We start from the raw sequence: 20,681 nt of genomic DNA on the forward strand, positions 1-20,681 counted from the left end.
CTGATTGCAAATCTTAAAGACCTAGAAAAAGAAGAACAAAGGAATCCTAAAGAGTCACCTACAGAGGAAAACCCATAAAATTAATAGCAGAATTCTCCACAAAAACACTACCAGCCAGAAGAGAATGGCAAGATATCTATCGAGTGCTCAATGAGAAAGGCTTTCAACCAAGAATACTGTATCCTGCTAGACTGTCATTCAGACTAGATGGAAGCAACAGTTGAAAGAGAAGCAACAGTTGAAAGAATCAACTATCACCAAGCCTGCCCTGAAAGAAGTTCTGAAAGGTCTCCTATAAATAGTCAAATCACCATAAATATGCCATCTATTAGAACACTCTAACAATCTACAAGAATGGCATTAACATATCTTCAATCTTTGATATCAATAAATGTCAATGGCCTGGATTCACCTGTTAAAAGACACAGAGTAGGAAGTTGGATCAGAAAATACAAGCCCACAATATGCTTTCTATAGGAAACCCATTTAACACAACAAGACAAACACAGACTCAAAGAGAAAGGATGGAAAACTATCATACAAGACAATGGGCCACAAAAAAGGGCCAGAACAGCTATTCTCATATCTGACATGATAGACTTTAAAACCAACAAAATTGGGGGGGGGGTTTCCCGGAAGATGGCAGACTGAGAAGTTTCTAGTGGCTTGAGCTCTGACCACATCTTCTGGAAACGGTAGGATTTTCTGCCTTTAGTAGGCCAGTCAATAAGGGGTCCTAGTGGTAACACCAAGGAGGTGACTATAACTTAATTTGGGTTAAAAAATAGAGTAGAAAAAAAGGGAACTTGTTTTTTCTTTTAAATTATAAAGCACACCTCCTCCCCCTTCCCCCCCATAACCAGTCGATGGGGACCAGCTCCTAGCAGGCTCCCCTGCTGAGCTTCTTTCATTACCAAGAGTCCTGTCCCACCAGGGAGTATCATTCATTCTAAGTCTATACCCTTCTGAAACCTCTGGCCTTTTTTCTTTTTAAGTAGCCAACCCCCACCACCTCACCCCGCATAGCTAATTAAATAATTAAAAATAAATAAATAAATAAACTCTTTCCTTTCACCGCTCTTTTATGACTGTTCTTTTTCTTATCTTTTTCTTTTTTCTCTCTCTCTGTTTTTTTTTCTTTTTCTCATTCTTGTCATCCTCTCTTCCTTAATCCTACAGCTTCAAAAGCCACAGGCCCCATCCCCCACACCACCAAACAGTGTGCTTCTTTGAATTCACTGATACACATTTCAGAATTATTTTGGGGAAGAATTCTGACTCAGAGTGAGCTCTCACTGTGAGTATCTCTGCTCAACTTCCCTTCCTCCTTTAGCTACCCCTAGAATATACAGTGGATAGTAGATTTGCATAACTATCTATTTCAGCTATCCTTGTCTAGTCCTGAGGTTTGTTTTTTTTTTCTCTTTCTTAACAATCAGCTGCCTCTGATCACAAGCTTTGAGGTAATCTGGGACAGGGTTTTTTTTTTTTAACCCTGCTCTATTTTATTATTAATATTATATAAAGGCATATATCTTCCCCCTCCCCTTTAGGTTGATCAAAATTAACTCTTAGGGTATCTTTCATTGCTAGGGTAGTGGGCATCTTATCTATTGTGGGAGGAACTTGTCTCGTTACTCCTACCTCCTCTACAGACTCTCCCCTCCCTCCTCCTCCTAGCTAATTAAAAAAATTAAATTAAATTAAATTAAAAATAATCAAAAAAAACTTTGCTTTCACTGATCTTTAATTACACCTCTTTTTCTTATCTTTTCTTTTTTCTCTCTCTTGTCTCTTTTTTCTTTTTTTTTATCTTGTCATACACTTCTTCCTTCTTCTTTGCCTTTCTGAATTTGTGAATTATTTTGGGGAAGAAATCTGACTCAGAGTGGACTCTCTATGTGTGTATCTCTGCTTCACTTCCCTTTCCCATATTGTTACCCCCAGAATATACAGTGGATAGTAGACTTGCATAACTGTCTATTCTTACTATCCCTTCTTTCTTTACTCTCTCTTCTTCACTGGGATTTGGTTACTATTTTTCCACAGACGGGAGAAATTGTTTGGCTAACTGGTAGTGATTAAACTGCTTCAATACTTGCTTCAGTTGCTACTGTAATTCCTGAGGTTGGTGAGTACAATTGTCATAAAGGTATTTAGTACAGTGTTGCTTGTACTCAAGACACAACAACTGAGGAACAACAGAGCATAAAAAAAGAAACACATAAATCAAAAAAATGGGTAGATCAAAAACAAATAAAACTGCTACTCCAATGAATGAGGACAAGATCCCAGAAGAAACTACAAATAAGCCAGAAGTAATCATAGATAAGAAAAGTATGCGAGCAATAATAAACTTATTAATCACAGAAATGAAAACAACATTGGAGGAAAGGAATGGCAGTATTAGGGAAACAACACTTGAGACCCCCAAGGAAAATACTGATTATCTTGAGGCAATTAGAGAACTGAAAGCTGAAATAGCTGTAATGAAGAAAGAAGCTGAGGCAAGGAAAAGCAGACTAACATAAGCAGAAAACAGAATTAGTCAGACAGAGGATGAGTTAGAGAAAACTAAGAAAGAGGTGAAAGAGCTTAAAAAGAGATTGAGAGACACTGAAAACAACAACAGAGACATATGGGATGATCTCAAAAGAAGTAACATTCGTATAATTGGCCTGCCAGAGGAAGAGAGGAAGGGGAAGCAAACATTCTAGAGGAAATAATAGAAGAAAACTCCTCAGACCTGAATAACAGAAAGGACATCAAGATTCAAGAGGTCCAGAGAGTACCAAACAGAATCAACCCAGACCTGAAGACACCAAGACACATCATAGTCACAATGAGAAGTAAGGATAAAGAAAGGATCCTAAAGGCTGCAAGAGAGAAACAAAAAGTCACATACAAGGGAAAACCCATAAGATTATCTGCAGACTTCTCCACTCAAACTCTAAAAGCCAGAATAGAATGGCAAGATATCTATCAAGCCCTGAATGAATAAGGGTTTCAACCAAGGATAATATATCCTGCTAGACTTTCATTCAAACTAGATGGAGAGATCAAAACCTTTTTAGACAAACAACAGTTAAAGGAGGCAACCATCACCAAACCAGCCCTGAAAGAGGTTCTAAAAGACCTCTTATAAACAAGAACATCACTATAATACTTGCAATATATCAGAGCAAACAAAAAAAATTTTTTTTGAACAATGGCACTACAACACATTAAATCCATAATATCAATAAATGTCAATGGCTTAAACTCACCCATCAAAAGACACAGAGTGGGGGGATGGATCAGAAAACATAACCCAACCATATGCTGCTTGCAAGAATCCCATCTGTCACAACAAGATAAACACAGACTTAAAGTGAAAGGATGGAAAACTATCATACAGGCTAACGGACCACAAAAAAGGGCAGGAACAGCCATTCTCATCTCAGACACGATAGATTTTAAATTAAATAAAGTAATAAAAGATAGGCAAGGATATTACATAATGATTAGAGGATCAATCAGCCAAGAAGACTTAACAATTATTAACATCTATGCACCCAATGAGGGACCATCTAAATACGTCAAGCACTTACTGAAAGAATTTCAAAAATACATCAATAGTAATACAATAATAGTGGGAGACTTCAATACCCCACTCTCACACTTAGACAAATCGACAAAGCAGAGAACCAACAAAGATACAAGAGAATTGAATGAAGAGATTGACAGACTAGACCTCTTGGACATTTTCAGAGTCCTTCACCCCCAAAAACTGGAATACACCTTCTTTTCAAATCCACATAACACATACTCAAGGATAGACCACATGTTAGGCCACAAAGACAGCATCAATAAATTCAAGAACATCGAAATCATCCCAAGTATCTTCTCAGACCACAGTGGAGTAAAACTAACATATAACAACAAACAGAAAATTATTAAGTCACAGAATTTAGAAACTAAACAACATACTCCTTAAGAACCACTGGGTCAGAGACTCACTCAAGCAGTAAATTCAAATGTTCCTGGAAACAAATGAAAATGAAGACACAACCTATCAAAATATTTGGGACACAGCTAAAGCAGTACTGAGAGGGAAACTTATAGCCATACAATCACATATTAAACACCAAGAAGAAGCTCAAATGAACGACCTTACTGCACACCTCAAGGACTTAGAGGAAGAGGAACAAAGGAACCCTAAAGCAACCAGAAGGACAGAAATCACTAAAGTTAGAGCAGAAATAAACAACATCGAAAATATAAGAACCATACAAAAGATCAATAAAGCCAAATGTTGGTTCTTTGAAAGATTAAACAAAATTGACAAACCTGTAGCCAGACTCACCAAACAAAAAAGAGAGAAGACTCAAATTAATAGAATTGTAAACGATGGAGGAGATATCACAACTGACACCACAGAAATCCAGAGAATCCTGTGAAACTTTTATAAAGAACTATACGCCACCAAGCTAGAGAATCTGGAAGAAATGGAACAATTCCTAGAAGCATATGCCCTTCCAAAACTGAACCAAGAAGAACTACAAAATCTAAATGCACCAATCACAGACAAAGAAATTGAAACCGTTATTAAGAATCTCTCCAACAACAAAAGCCCTGGACCAGATGGCTTCACAAACGAATTCTACAAAGCTTTCAGGAAACAGTTAGTACCCATACTTCTTAAGCTTTTCCATAAGATTGAAGAAACAGGAATACTCCCTTCCACCTTCTATGAAGTCAACATCACCCTGATACCAAAAGCTGATAGGGACAGAACAAAAAAGGAAAACTACAGACCAATATCTCTGATAAATACAGATGCCAAAATATTAAACAAGATCTTGGCCAACCAGATACAGCAACATATCAAAAAGATTGTTCATCACGACCAAGTAGGATTCATCCCAGGAATGCAAGGCTGGTTCAACATCCGTAAGTCAATCAATGTCATTCACCACATCAATAAAAGCAAAGCCCAAAACCACATGATTATCTCAATAGATGCAGAGAAAGCCTTTGACAAAATCCAACACCCATTCATGCTCAAAACTCTACAAAAAATGGGAATAGATGGGAAATTCCTCAAGATAGTGGAGTCTATATAGTGCAAACCTACAGCCAACATCAAACTCAATGGACAGAAGCTGAAAGCATTCCCCCTCAGATCGGGGACTAGACAGGGCTGTCCACTGTCACCATTACTCTTCAACATAGTATTGGAAGTTCTTGCCATAGCAATCAGGCAAGAGAAGGAAATCACAGGAATACAGATTGGAAGGGAAGAAGTCAAACTCTCACTATTTGCAGATGATATGATAGTATACATAGAAAAACCTAAAGAATCCAGCAGAAAACTACTGGAAGTTATTAGGCAATATAGCAAGGTATCAGGCTACAAAATCAATGTACAAAAATCAGTGGCATTTCTTTATGCAAACACTAAATCTGAAGAGGAAGACATCCAGAAATCACTCCCATTTACTGTTTCAGCAAAATCAATCAAATACCTAGGAATAAAGTTGACCAAAGAAGTGAAAGACTTGTATGCTGAAAACTATGAGTCACTACTCAAGGATATAGAAACTGATACCAAGACATGGAAAGATATCCCATGCTCATGGATTGGAAGAATAAATATCATCAAAATGAATATTCTCCCCAGAGCCATATACAAATTTAATGCAATACCCATCAAAGTTCCACCAAGCTTCTTTAAGAGAATAGAACAAACACTACAATCATTTATCTGGAACCTGAAAACACCTAGAATTGCCAAAACCATTTTGAGGAAAAGAAATGGAGGCATCACACTCCCAGACCTTAAACTATATTATAAAGCCATCATCATCAAAACAGCATGGTACTGGAACAAAAATAGGCACACAGACCAGTGGAACAGAATTGAAATCCCAGAAATAAATCCCCACACCTATGAACATCTAATCTTTGATAAGGGGGCCCAAAGGATTAAATGGAAAAAGGAGGCTCTCTTCAAGAAATGGTGCTGGGAAAACTGGGTTGTAACATGCAGAAGAATGAAATTGAACCACTTTATCTCACCAGAAACAAAAATCAACTCCAAATGGATCAAAGACCTAGATGTCAGACCAGAAACAATCAAATACTTAGAGGAAAACATTGGTAAAACAGTTTCCCACCTATACCTCAAGGACAACTTTGATGAATCAAACCCATTTGCAAGGAAGACTAAAGCAGAAACAAACCAATGGGACTACATCAAATTGAAAACCTTCTGCACATGCAAAGAAACTATTAAACAAACAGAGAGACCCCTCACAGAATGGGAGAAGATCTTCACATGCCAGACACCAGACAAGAAACTAATCACCAAAATATATAAAGAGCTCAGCAAACTTAGCACCAAAAAAGCAAATGACCCCATCCAAAAATGGGCAGAGGATATGAACACAACATTCACTCCAGAGGAGATCCAAAAGGCTAACAAACATAGGAAAAACTGCTCTATGTCACTGATTGTCAGAGAAATGCAAATTAAGACAACACTAAGATACCACCTCACTCCTGTAAGAATGGCATACATCAAAAAGGAGAGCAGCAACAAATGCTGGAGAGGTTGTGGGGACAGAGGAACCCTTTAACATAGCTGGTGGGAATGTAAATTGGTCCAGCCTCTGTGGAGAGCAGTCTGGAGAACTCTCACAAGGCTAGACATGGACCTTCTGTATGATCCAGTAATTCCTCTCCTGGGGTTATACCCCAAGGACTCCATAACACCCAACCAAAAAGAGGTGTGTACTCCTATGTTCATAGCAGCACAATTCATAATAGCTAAAAACTGGAAGCAACCCAGGTGCCCAACAACAAATGAGAGGCTGAGAAAGCTGTGGTATATATACACAGTGGAATACTATGCAGCTATCAAGAACTATGAACCCACCTTCTCTGACCCATCTTGGACAGAGCTAGAAAGAATTATGTTAAGTGAGCTAAGTCAGAAAGATAAAGATGAGTATGGGATGACCCCACTCATCAACAGAAGTTGACTAAGAAGATCTGAAAGGGAAACTAAAAGCAGGACCTGACCAAATTGTAAGTAGGGCACCAAAGTAAAAACCCTGTGGTGAGGGGTAGACATGCAGCTTCCTGGGCCAGTGGGGGGTGGGAGTGGGTGGGAAGGATGCGTCACAGTCTTTCGGTCGTGGGAATGGTATTTAAGTACACCCCTAGTAAAATGTAGTCATATAAATCACTAGTTAATTAATACGAGAGGGGGGAAATTAATTGTATGTCTCGAAGTTTTTCAGAAAATAATCTTTTTAATTTATAGGCTGTGTATTTGATATGCAGACTCTCTCAAAAGCCTAGACCAAGTAGATCAGAAGCAACCAATAGCACAGCTATATAGAAGATACTGGGTACTGTACAGCAAACCCTAACAAAAGGACTTTTCAAAGTTAACCCAATTACCAAATAATGTGATGATAACATTAACTATTGATTGTCTTTTTGAACCCTAAGACAGCAGGAACCTCACATCTCCACTATAGAGCCTCTACTTCCCCCAGTCCTGGAACCCTTGGATAGGGCCCAATTTCCCGTATGCCTCTCCCAATCCGTACCAAATAATATTGCATCTGCCGATCACAACCTAACCAACACAATGATTGCCACCTCAACACGCTTCACTTCAGACTGTGTCAAGAGACTTCACGTGTGGAATGACAACCCTTGAGCTTCATTACTCAGGTGAGACCTTTCCTTTCATAGTATACTCTAATTTCATCTCAGGTGGTTCACTTTCTAACAAAGTCCCAAAACCTAGATATAGACCAGGTTCCAGGAGAAAGAGCATATGTTCACACGTATCCATAAACTACTGCAAAATATATACCTGAAAGCAGAAGTACACTAGAGTTTGCAGTGAGTATCCCCCTAACACTTCCTCTCCACTATTCCAAGATTTGGGTCCATGATTGCTCAATAATTTGTTTGGCTGCGTATGTTAACTCTCTTTTCAGTCACCAGGTTCCAAATGTCATCAGGATGCCGGCCAGGCTGAAGACTCCACCAATGTGTCCTGGAGCTCTGCTTCCCCAGAGACCCACCCTACTAGGGAAAGAGAGAGGCAGACTGGGAGTATGGACCCACCAGTCAACGCCCATGTTCAGCGGGGAAGCAATTACAGAAGCCAGACCTTCCACCTTCTGCAACCCACAATGGCCCTGAGTCCATGCTCCCAGAGGGATAGAGAGTGGGAAAGCTATCAGGGGAGGGGGTGGGATATGGAGATTGGGTGGTGGGAATTGTGTGGAGTTGTACCCCTCCTACCCTGTGGTTTTGTTAATTAATCCTTTCTTAAATAAAAAAGAAAAAAAATTTAAAAATTAAAAAAAAAAAGAAAGACTTGGAAAAAAAAACCCAACAAAATCAAAAAAGATAGGGATGGATACTACTTAATGCTCAGAGGATCAGTTTTAAAAACCTTGGCCTTCAAAATCCAATGTGGCGGAGTCATGAGGAAATAAGCACATAGGACTTTGGATTGTCTCTCTTCTGGAGAAAACTCAGGGCTGTTGCTGAGTTTTACATTCTGCTGCCAGCCTCTCCCTCCGGGCCTCCCATCTCCACACATTTCCAATTGTGCAGTGATGCCGACTAAGGTGGTCTGCTTTTCTGCCTCTCAAGCTTGGTCTATAACTAGATTCCAAGTGAAACTCAACCCAAGAAGGACTCTGTTCATTTCCTCCGATTATGTCGCCACTGCCACAAACAAATCCATCTGGCTCTCAGCCAGTTGAATTTACCCCTGAAGAAACGTGGAAATTTCCATACAATGAGAAAACGTGGCTGTAATATTGACGTATAAACTGTATTTAACCTCCACCACCTCCTTATCTGCCTTAATAGCAAGCACCTACCTGGAAAACTCCATGCACTGAATCTTTAGCAACTCCAAATCTTCACCTGCAGACGTTTCCCTGAATTACAAAAGCCCTCTCAGAAGAGGCAAAAACGACACAGAAGCTTGAGGCATTAGCTGTTTTTATAGTACCCCTGACAAGTTGAAAGTCACCCAGAAAAAGCTGCTTTAAGCCTTTTCTAATAGCCATGGTGTGCATTTGGTCTGAGGCTCATGCTTTCACACCTTTTATCTTTTCTACTATGAATTATATGTTACTCTCAAAATCTCTAAGGAGGAAAGTTTTACCATCACCCTCACGAGTAGCTGCAACGAGCTTTGGAACAGATACGCTCAGCATAATGCAGTAGCAATGCTCCAGTCAGACTTTAAGGAGATTACTGTGGTATTTCTTCCATATTCTTTAGGGGATATTGGACCCTGATCTGGCTCAGATGGAAAAATCTAGTCTTCAATCTGAAGTTCGTCACCTATCACAAATGCTCTCCCAGGGGCCAGAAGGTGGCTTATCGAGTATAGTGCACACACCCTCTGTGTGTGGACCCTGCTTGAAGCCCCCTGCTGCACTGGCAGGGAGAAGCGTTGTGAGTGGAAGAACAGTAATGCTCTCTCTCTCTCTCTCTCTCTCTCTCTCTCCCTCTCTCTTTCTCTCCCTCTCCTTCTCTGTCTTTCACACTTTATCTAAAAAAAATAAAAGTTTATCTGGAGGAATGGGATAGTCATGGAGGCACACAGTCCTAACAGTAACTCTAGTGGCAAATAAATAAATAACTAAATAAAAATAATAAATTATTTTGTGAGGGGCAGGCACTGGCACACCCGGCTAGGCACACATAGTACTATGTATAAGGACCTAGGTTCCAGTCCCCACTCCCCACCTTCAGGAAGGTAGCTTTATGAGCGGTGAAGCAGGTCTACAGGTGTCGCTCTGTCTCTCTCCCTCTCTCTCCCCTCCCCTCTCCATTTCTCTCTGTCCTGCTCAATAAAATAGGGGGAAGAAGGGAGGGCACAAGGAGCGGTGGATTCATAGTGTAGCGATAATGCCAACCAAGTCCCAGCCATAACCCTGGAGGCAATAAATAATAATAAATAATAATAATAATTAATAAATAAATAAATAGAATTTTACTCTCACTTCTAACCCTTCTCTTGCACATAGGAGGTACCGGTACCTCTTTAAAACTCATAATTGTAGTCTGGGCAGATAGCACAATAGTTATGCAACTGACTCATGCCTGAGGTTGCCAAAATCCCAGGTTCAATTCCCCACACCACCACAAACCAGAGCTGTACAGTGTTCTGATAAAGAAAAGTAAATAAAGAAATAATGTCAGTAACTGCTGGGCTCCTTGTTTCCATGCAACACTAGCGTTAAAAGACATCGTATTTTCAATCAGTTGAAGTATTGGCGCATTACTGATTGCAGTGTATATACTGCTTACTTCCAAATGATCTTAGGGTGAATGGTTATTAAGTAGCAGAGAAGGTAGGCTGGCAAGATACTTTGGATAGTGCAGCTGCCCCTCAGACGGGAGAAAGCTTTGTGTACTGTGCTGTCTCTCCCCCCATCTTTCTGCTTCTATCTCTCTTTTCCTCTCTGGAAAAAGTCATCTCAAAAGCAGCCAAACCCCAGTGATAACAGTAAACATATGAATTTCAGAAAGTCAGAGAGTTTTCTTACCAAGGTCCTGGTTTTACCGCAAGTTGGGCATCAGATACAGCTCTAGGCTTCCATAGCCAAGGCAAGGACGACAAGCAATGGATAACATAACTCTCATGGTTGGTCTGGTAAAAGAATCATAGTTGCTCTTCAAGTTAGGCAAACCTTTTCCTGGCACTGACTTCTAAGAGGAATTGAAGCATGGGAATTCTTACATATGAGGCACTGGACAATATAAACACCAAGGTGCAGAGATTTCTCTGAAACAAAGCAATAGACAGCTGTCTCAAAGAGCAGGGAGGGTTGAAACTTGCTAAGAGATGACAGAACTCTAGACTGTGTTTTCCTCATGGCTAAAACTGCATTAACTAAACTTAACTTATAGTGAGACTCTGCTACTTAAATAATACTTTCTGTTCTGTCAACTAAGAAAAAATATAGAAACCAAGGGCCTGGGAAGACCGGATAATGGTTATACAGAACAACTCTGCCCTGGCTCAGTCCCCATCCACCATCACCCTCAGTCAGAGCTGATCAGTGGAAAAGAGGAAAGAGGAGGAAGAAAAGAAAAAAAGAAAAGAAAAGGAAAGAAAAGAAAAGGAAAAGAAACAATAGTTAGGATGGGGGGGAGGCTTAGCTTACATGTCTGAGGCCTTGAGTTCAATCTCCTGAGCCACTTGAGAACAACAAATTAAAAAAACAAGTGGGGGGAGTCGGGCGGTAGCGCAGCGGGTTAAGTGCAGGTGGCGCAAAGCACAAGGACCGGCATGAGGATCCCGGTTCGACCCCCGGCTCCCCACCTGCAGGGGAGTCGCTTCACAGGTGGTGAAGCAGGTCTGCAGGTGTCTGTCTTTCTCTCCCCCTCTCTGTCTTCCCCTCCTCTCTCCATTTCTCTCTGTCCTGTCCAACAACGATGACATCAATAACAACTACAACAATAATACGACAAGGGCAACCACAGGAATAAATAAATAAATAAATAAATAAATAAATAAAATAAAATAAAAACAAGTGGGATTTCATGGGTGGAGAAGCACTGTTTTAATCTCTCTATCTGTCTCTCAAATAAGATAAAAATGGGTGAGAGTGTTGGCTCTTTTATTTATTTATTTATTTATTTATTTTAGCCTCCAGGGTGATCGCTGGAGCTCGGTGCCTGCACTATGAATCCACTGCTCCTGGAGGCCATTTTTTTCCTTTTGTTGCCCTTGTTGTTTATCATTGTTGTTGTTGTTGCTGTCATTGTTGTTGGATAGGACAGACAGAAATCGAGAGAGGATGGGAAGATAGAGTGGGGGAGAGAGAGACAGACACCTGCAGAGCCTGAGGCTAGAACCCGGGTATGTCTATCCTAACCCTAACCCTTATGCTGGTCCAGTCCTTGCATTTTGCACTATGTGCGCTTAACCTGCTGGGCTGCCTGGCTCCCCAGCCTTTTCATTTTTTAAATCTATTCTTTTGCATAGGGCTCATTTGATAACTGTGACCTGTATTCACTTTTGAATAAGTTTGAGAAGGTTTAATTCAAGAGCAGGTCGATCCACACAGCTGAGATGGGTTCTAATTTTTGTTCCAACAGAATGGCATTGGGCAATGCTAATTCTACCAAAACAAGTTCAGTCACTTTTGAGATCAGATAAGAAAAACATATGTTGTGGGAGTAAAATGAAACATAAAAATAGTTTTTAGAACTGACATGATTTCCTCAAATATTCTGTGAGATCTTTTGCTGTTAGGCAACTATCTCAGTATATTTTAAGTACCTCTTGGATTTCTAGTGTCACGAGAAAAATGTTTGATGTTAATAATGTTTAAGCCTCTTACATCGCTGTGGAGTTGTAAATCGTATTGAGAAACAGTTTGACATTTCCTCAGAAGATGAAACATAGAATGACTCAGAAATGATTCTCCTGGTAAGATGTCCACGAGAAAGGAAAACATGTTTACACTCAAACCTGAACACAAATGTTCAAGGAGTAATATTTGTGATAGGAAGAGGTGAGGACTCAGATAGTCATGCTGATGAACGAGTTGACATCAGCTAAGCACAAACTGTACAGCAGCATGGATCGTACAATCTAGACAGACAGTAGTCAAAACAATAGTCGGGAGAAGGGCTAGTCCAGTGGAGGGGCTGGACATTCAGAGCTCCGGCGGTGGGAATGGTGTGAGGTTGTCCCCCTGTTATCTTGTAATTTTGTAAATCAATATTAAGTCACTAATAAAAAATCTAAAAACAAAAAAAGATAAGAAAAAGAGAAAGGCACTGACTTTCTGTTACACTCTGGGTTCCGGATCTTGGTAAATGTTCTTTAAATGTTCAAGATTCTCAGGCTTATGAAGAGATAAATAATAAATAGTAATTCAATTTTTAAAAAATAAAACAGCATGTATTTATTTTTTTTCAGTCATAGAAATGAGTTCACTGGGGGCCAGGCAGTAGCACAGTGGGTTAAGTGCACTTGGTGCAAAGCACAAGGATCCCAGTTCGAGGCCCCATAAGGATCCTGCGTACATGCTCCCAGGGGCTTAAAGACTAGGAAAGCTTCCAGTGGAGGGGAGGGGATATGGAACTCTGGTGGTGGAAACTGTGTGGAATTATACCCCTCTTATTCTGCGGTTTTGTCAATATTTTTTATTTTGTAAATAAATTAAATTAAAAATAAAGAAGTCCAGGTTACGCCCCAGCCCCCCAGGCTGGGTGCTGCGAAGCAGGATATGGCTGTCACAGAGGCGACAGATAACATGAAGCCAGCAGCTGGATCTCAGCGGGGACTGTAACCAGCCTCTCAGTGAGTGGCGGAGGCCTGGAGGCCACAGGATATATACAACTAGAGCTTCCTTCCTGGACAGCTTGAAGCCCAATGGCATGGTACTTCCTGTGCCATCAGATCTGAAGCTGGGTCCACTTACCCCTTCCTGTCAGAGGCACTGAGAGATACCAATGTCTGCCCCAACCCCACCTGTACACCAACGCTGGACAGGCCTGAGAGGCACTGGCGTGCTGAATGGTTTCCAGCCAAATGAAAAGTCACTACCAATAAGCAGAGGAAAGAACAAGGGGACGGGTGGTGGTGCACCTAGTTGAGCGCACATGTTACAATGCACAAGGACCCGGGTTTGAGCCCCTGGTTCCCACCTACAGGGGGAAAGCTTCACAAGTGGTGAAGCAGGGCTGCAGGTGTCTCTGTCTCTCTTCCTCTCTATCATCTCCTTCCCTCTTAATTATGGCTGTCTCGATCCAGTAAATAAATAAATAGATAAAGATAATTTTAGAAAATAGAGAAGTGGTGGAAGGGGCTTTTCCAGGGAGCTTCACAGTCTGGGTTTTCTTTTTTTTCCTTTCTTTTTAAATTTTTTAAATTACCTTTATTTATTTATTTATTTATTGGATAGAGACAGCCAGAAATCAAGAGGGAAGGGGGGATAAAGAGGAAGAGAGACACCTACAGCACTGCTTCACCATTTCCCCCTGCAGGTGGGGACCAGGGACTCGAACCTGGGTCCTTGCGCATTGTAACATGTGCACTCAACCAGGTGCGCCACTACCCAGCCCCTTCAGTCTGGGCTTTGATGGAGGACGGAAGACTCTTTGCAGATCCAGGTTGGGTTAAATAAAATATCATTATCTTTTATTATGGAGACCTCTAAGATGTTCCAGTGATCCAAGTCAATAATCTGGATAGGAACAAAGTTAATAGTATAATTCAGAAACAAAATAATGAAGGTGGAGAGATAGCTCAGTGCCTGGAGTGCACATTAAGCCTGGGTGAGCAGACAGGCTGAGCCCCCAGGCCACCACATGGGGGGCACTACGCAAAGAGGGAGTTTCATAAGTTGTAGAGCAGGGCTGTGGGTTTCTCTCTCTCTCTGTCTCTCACTCTCTACTTGCAGAGAGAGAGAGAGAGAGAGACTCTGCCGGGAGTGGTGGAATGGTGCAGGCACTAGTCACAGTGGGAACTCCAGGAACAATACAGAGTAATTATATATATATATATATATATATATATATATATATATATATATACTGTAAATAACAAGTGAACATAGTTTCCCTTTCTTTCCCAAGTCATTCTTTTGTAGTTACACAGAATACTGTTTCAGAAATCTTCCTGGTGTAAAACATTAATCCTCAATAAAGAAATTAAAAAAAATTAAAAAAGACATCTTCCTAGCTTTGTAAACTAGATATGAGCTTCAAATCCTAATGGAATTATTGATTCTCACTTTGAAATAAAGTTTGAGTGCAACTCCTAATGCATTTACAGAGTGCTGATGGGATCAAAATTAACAGGAAAAAAATAGTCGATACACATATCCTAAAAATAAAGTAACATCAGAAATCATTTCTGTGTCTTTAATGTAGGATATTATCTGCTAGTGCAAAGTTACCGTTGAAACCTGAACTTTCTTTGACCTGATAGCAAGTAGCCAGTTCAGCTACTATGAAGAACAATGCCACATGCCTGTTCAAAAAAAAAAAAATTCTTTAAAGTGCATTTTGACCTCCAAGGGCTCAAAAGAAATAGCAACAACCACGTTTACTGATAACAAAAGGAATTCAGGGAGAAGCATTTCAAACTTAGAAAACAAATGGGTAAATTTTTCTTATTCTTTGTCTGAAACTGGCTGTGGTCCAGAAGTCTAACTTCTCTTTCTCTCAACCCAGAGCACTTTCCAAAGCTTCGAAGCATGTGACTTCATAAGTAAACGTTGGGAGGAAGCAGTGCCAGTCACTAGCTAACATTCTGAAGGGAGAGGTCTTCAAGGAGCTACCTTGTGACTTCGTCTTGGAAAAAAAGACACTGATTTCATTTGTTTCTCGAGATTGCGATAGCATGGGTAAGTCAAATTCGAATGAGTCGGCAGTTATATTTTAGAAATCAGAATCTTTTGAGAAAGTATTAGCAGTAGCTAAGAGCACTTTACAAACTGCAAGAGTGCTGTGTAAGGATCATCTTGGGTCATCGCAGGTAGGGATAAAATAGACAAACCAAATAGTCGCTTCCTGTCTCACTGTTTATTACCCTAGCTTTAGAGAAGATCATCATTTAATTACAGGTCATTGTTCTTTTCTTTTTAATTTCATTTATTTATTCTACCTTATTTTATCTTGCCACCAGGTTTATTACTAGGGTTTGTTCCTAGTCCTGGTCCCTGCACAACAACTACATCACTCTAGAAGCCATTTTTTCCCTGTTTCTTTTTATGAGAGAGAGAGAGACAGAGACAGAGACAGAGAGAGGGAGAGGGAGAGGGAGAGGGAGAGAGAGAGGGAGAGGGAGAGGGAGAGAGAGAGAGAGAGAGACAGAGAGAGAGAGAGGGAGAGAGAGAGGGGGAGAGAGAGGGGGAGACAGAGAGGGAGACAGAGAGGGAGAGAGAGAGAGAAGTAGAGAGCACTGTTTTACCACTCATGAATCTTTCCCCCTGCAGGTGAGGACCAGAGGCTCGAACCTGGGTCCTTGCACCACCCACCACCTGGCCCCTCATTTTTCTAGTATGATATATGACCAGTTATTCTGTATGGCTGTTGGATGGTGAGGAAATTTTTTTTTTGCATTATCTTTATTTATTTATTTATTTATTGGATAGAGACAGCCAGAAATTGAGATGGAAGGGAGTGATAGAGAGGGAGAGAGACAGAGAGACACCTGCAGCACTGCTTCACCACTTGTAAAGCTTTCCCCCTGCAGGTGGGGACTGGGGGGCTTGAACCCGGGTCCCTGAGCACTGTAACAAGTGCGCTCAACCAGGTGCACCGCCACCCAACCCCAGGAAATGGCTTTTTAAAAAACAATTTTGGAGCCCGGCTGTAGCGCAGCAAGTTAAGCACACGTGGCACGAAGTGCAAGGACTGGCTTAAGGATCCCGGTTCGAGCCCCCAGCTCCCCACCTGCAGGGGAGTCACTACACAGGTGGTAAAGCAGGTCTGTAGGTGTCTTTCTCTCCCCCTCTCTGTCTTCCCCTCCTCTCTCCATTTCTCTCTGTCCTATCCAACAACAACGACATCAATAACAACAATAATAACTACTACAACAACAAAAAACAAGGGCAACAAAAGGTAAAATAAATACATTTCAAAAAGTTTTTAAAAAAGTAATTTGGGGGGCCAGATGGGGGCACATTTGGTTAAGCAAACATGTTCCTGTCACAGGGACCAAGGTTTGAGACTCATGAAGCACGTACTGCAAGGGTCTCTCTTTCTCTTTCTCCCTCTATCTCTCCTCCACTCCATTTCTCTCTGTCCTATCAAATAAAGAAAAAATGGAACAGAGCTTCAGTTAGAACCCTGGTGGCAATGAGGAGAAAGAACAAAAACAAAAAACAAAAAGAAAGAAAAGAAGTAATTTCTAGAATTCATTTTATTTGTGTCTTGAAAGACACATAAACATATCCAATATCATTAGTCATTAGGGAAATACAAGCCCAGAGCACAGTTTGATATTATTCCGCACACACCAGGGTGACTATAATAATACAAAAAGGGATAATGGCAACTGTTTATAAGAATAGGAAGAATTGGGAGTCAGGCGGTAGCGCAGAGGGTTAAGCACATGTGGTGCAAAGTGCAAGGACCACCGGCATAAGGATCCTGGTTCGAGCCCCCTGGTTCCAGCCCCCAGCTCCCCACCTGCGGGGGAGTCGTGTCACAAGCGGTAAAGCAAGTCTGTAGGTGTCTGTCTGTCTCTCTCCCTCTCTGTCTTTCCCTCCTCTCTCCATTTCTCTCTCTCTCCTATTCAATAGCAACAACAAAAACAATAACTACAACAATAAAACAAGGGCAACAAAAGGGAATAAATAATTTAAAAAAAGAATATGAAGAATTGGGGTAGTGCTTTCTTCTGCAGTGCAGAAGCTTTTCAATTTGATGTAATCCCATTGGTTTATTTTTGTGTTAATCTTCTTCACAATTAGATTTGTACTATTAAACTGTCAAATATATTGGCATGATATTGTTGTTTGTTTTTTTAAGGAATATGGAGAATTGGAACCCTCATACATTATAGGCAGAAATCTAAGAGGCAATTATTTAAAAAAAAAAAAACCACTTTTGACATTTCTTAAAAGGTTAGAGTTAAAAACTGAGTGTACATTTCCACTCCTATGTGGAGCCTGACAGTAGTTGCTGAAACAAAAGCATGTGCATGGCTGTTAGACCAGTCTGTGCTAGTCGAGACGTGGAAGCAAACCAAATGCCCAAGCCAAATGTGGTATATCCAGTCAATGAAGTAATATTAAGCCATAAACAACAACAACACAACAACTATGAAATACTAAAGCCTGTCACAATAAAAGCAGACTTCTTGAAAACATTATGCTCCATGGGAGAAGCCAGCCACAGCAAAGATAAATGGATGGAGATGAAAACCAGACGAATGGTTACCAGTGGGTAGGCTGGTGAGGTGGGTAGTGGCGGCTAATGGGTAAAAGGTTTATTTAGAAGAGTGAGTGTGCGTGTGTGCGTGCGCGCGTGTCCGTGGGCATGCACGTGTTCTTTATTTCCCTCCTTATGGGAATGTTCAGAGGGCCTGGCTGGTGACTCCAAGTGTGCCCAGTACCATCTGTGAGGACCTGGCTTTGAGCTCCTGTTCCCCTTCCACAGGTGGGAAGCTTCCTGAGCAGAGCTGCAGGTGTTTCTCCTTTCTGTATGTCTCTCCCTCTCTATGGTTCACTCCTTATCGGGAACAACAAACAGGTAAGCACTACCAGGAGGAGTGAGGTGCAGGCACCAAGCCCTAATGAAAACTCTGGTGAGAAAAAGAAAGAAAGGAAGGAAAGAAGGAAGGAAGGAAGGAAAATCATATCTGCTTTCCCTCTGCAGGTGGGAACCAGATATGATTTTAAAAATATATTTGTCTATGTATTATTTAATTTATCAGAGCATTGCTCAACTCTGGCGGGGGAACTGAACCTGGGACTTTGGTGCCTCAGGCATGAGAGTCTGTATGCATAACCATTATGCTATCTACTCTTGCCAGATATGATTGTAACCTCAACAAATTACTTAATCTGCTAGTGTCCTATATGTAAAGGGAGGAGAACAATCACCACAGTTCCTGTCTTGTAGGATGGTTGCAAGTGGATCCATCTGCAGTGCTTATAGCAATGCTTGGGAATTAGGGCAAGGTTGTCTCAGGGCACAGAAACTTACAATGCATCCGTTAATAAGTCCCAGAAACCTGATGCATAGCATTCAAATTCTAGACAATACAACTGTATCACAAATGGAAATTTTGATTCCAATTCTTATTTGTTTTCACCACAAAGGGGGGGGGGAATCATGCGACATACTAGAATAGAGGCATTCCCTATGCTCTGGTGGTGACCGTGTTGCTGTACACACAACTGTAACAAATCAACACACTGATACAATCCTCTGTGTGAACTGTATCTCAATAAAAAGCATTCCGCAGGTAAGAATGTGCATTACTGTTTATTGTTATTCTCATCATTAGCTCTGGGTTGAGAGCCCCTATCTTTTATATATTTATTTTTTCACTTGCTCCTCACCTCCCCAGATATCAGAAACTACCTTGTTTAAAATATCGGCACTTCAGTTTGCTCTCCTGTGAAATCAGTCATGTGACCCTGTCCCACAGGGTAGCTGTAAGGACCAACATCATCTGAATGGGCTCAACCCAGGGAAGCCACAGGCATGTTCACAGCGGGGCACATGGGAAATGCGTGTGATGTCTCAGGGTCCTGGTAGAAGCCTCCCCACCCCCAACAGGACAGAGCAGCTCAGTGAGGTGAGAGGTCTGGGGACAGGGAACTTTCTTTTTGGGTGGTTCCTTTGGGAGCCTTCAGGACAGCCGAGTGGAATGGTGTCCCCAGGAGCTTTCCTGACCTGGAGACTCGCCCTTAAAGGTTAGAGGGATGCCTGAGTCTGCAGACTGTTTGCATGTTCTTAATTTGCTTCTAATCAAATGTTCTGGCTGGAGGACTTTTCCAGCTGTGGTAGGGTGGGAATGTTTCAAAGAATGTGTTATCAGAAAGATCTGGTTCCTTTGTTTAAAAAAAATATCTATTGCTGGTGGAATCACAGACATGGAAGAGCATGTGATGAAAAAGAACCCCCCCCCCCCCGCGGTCTCCAAACAGAGGGTTCCTTTTCTTTGGGTGACTTTTCAGAGGCTCCTGCCTGGCTGACCTGCCCTCACAGTGGGGGAGTAGAGGAGAGGCGCCCCTCTCTCTATCACAGCATAAGGGGCGGGGTGGACAGCATAATGATTATGCAAACAGACTCTCATGCCTGGAAGTCCCAGGTTCTATCACCCGCACCACCATAAACCAGAGCTGGTCAGTGCTTTGGTAAGTAATAAATATAAATATAAATATAAAATATTATGGTTATGCAAATAGAGTCTCATGCCTGAGACTTGGGGAACCAAGGTAGGCGGTGAAAAGAATCTGAAAACAAGTTAAGTCTGGTACTCAAAATAACTCAAGAATGATGAAAACCTGGGGGCTGGGTGGTGGCACATCTGATTGGGCTCATATATTACAATGCACAAGGACCTGGGTTCGAGCCCCTGGTCCTCACCTGCAGAGAGCAAACTTTGTGAGTGGTGAAGCAGCACTTTAGGCGTCTCTCTTTCTCTCTCTCTATCTTCCCCTACGCTCTCAGTTTATGGCTGTTTATATCCAATAAATAAAGATAATTTTAAAAAATAATTTATTTCCTGCATTATATCTTTCAGTTGCCACTTTCAGTTGCCAAGCTGCAGATTCTACCATGACACCATTCTTAACTTCTTTGGGCAGACAACTTCACCAATGTGTCCTAAAATCTCTATAGTGTACAAGGACCCAGGTTCAAGCCCCTGTGGGGGGAAGCTTCATGAGTAGTAAAGCAGGGCTGCAGGTAACTCTCTGTCTCTTCCTCTCAATTTCTCCCTCCCCTCTCAATTTCTCCCTGTCTCTATCCAGTAATAAATAAATAAAATTATATAAAAAGGATTAAGAAGGTCAGTGATTCTCAATGCAGTGTGTGTGTGTGTGTGTGTGTGTGTGTGTGTGTGTGTGTGTGTGTGTGTGTGTGTAGTTCTTCTCCCAGAGATGTGGTCCCTGGACTTGGGTGCAGTCTAGTTACTGAACTTTCTTTTGACTTACTAAGCT

The 20,681-nt window shown here is 41.3% G+C and overlaps 1 long non-coding RNA gene across 2 annotated transcripts; it reads left to right on the plus strand.

Moving 5' to 3' along the window:
• The first annotated feature begins 17,553 nt into the window (after positions 1-17,553).
• LOC132541188 (uncharacterized) lies at positions 17,554-20,350 on the plus strand. 2 transcript variants are annotated; one of them, XR_009552360.1, is made up of 4 exons: positions 17,554-17,965; positions 18,166-18,258; positions 19,082-19,312; positions 20,264-20,350. It is a non-coding gene; the product is annotated as an uncharacterized LOC132541188 (long non-coding RNA). The 2 variants fall into 2 exon arrangements; XR_009552359.1 differs by having other exon boundaries at positions 17,554-18,258.
• Positions 20,351-20,681: the final 331 nt, after the last annotated feature.

This window comes from Erinaceus europaeus, chromosome 11 (genome assembly GCF_950295315.1).
Source record: "Erinaceus europaeus chromosome 11, mEriEur2.1, whole genome shotgun sequence".
Lineage (NCBI taxonomy): Eukaryota > Metazoa > Chordata > Mammalia > Eulipotyphla > Erinaceidae > Erinaceus > Erinaceus europaeus.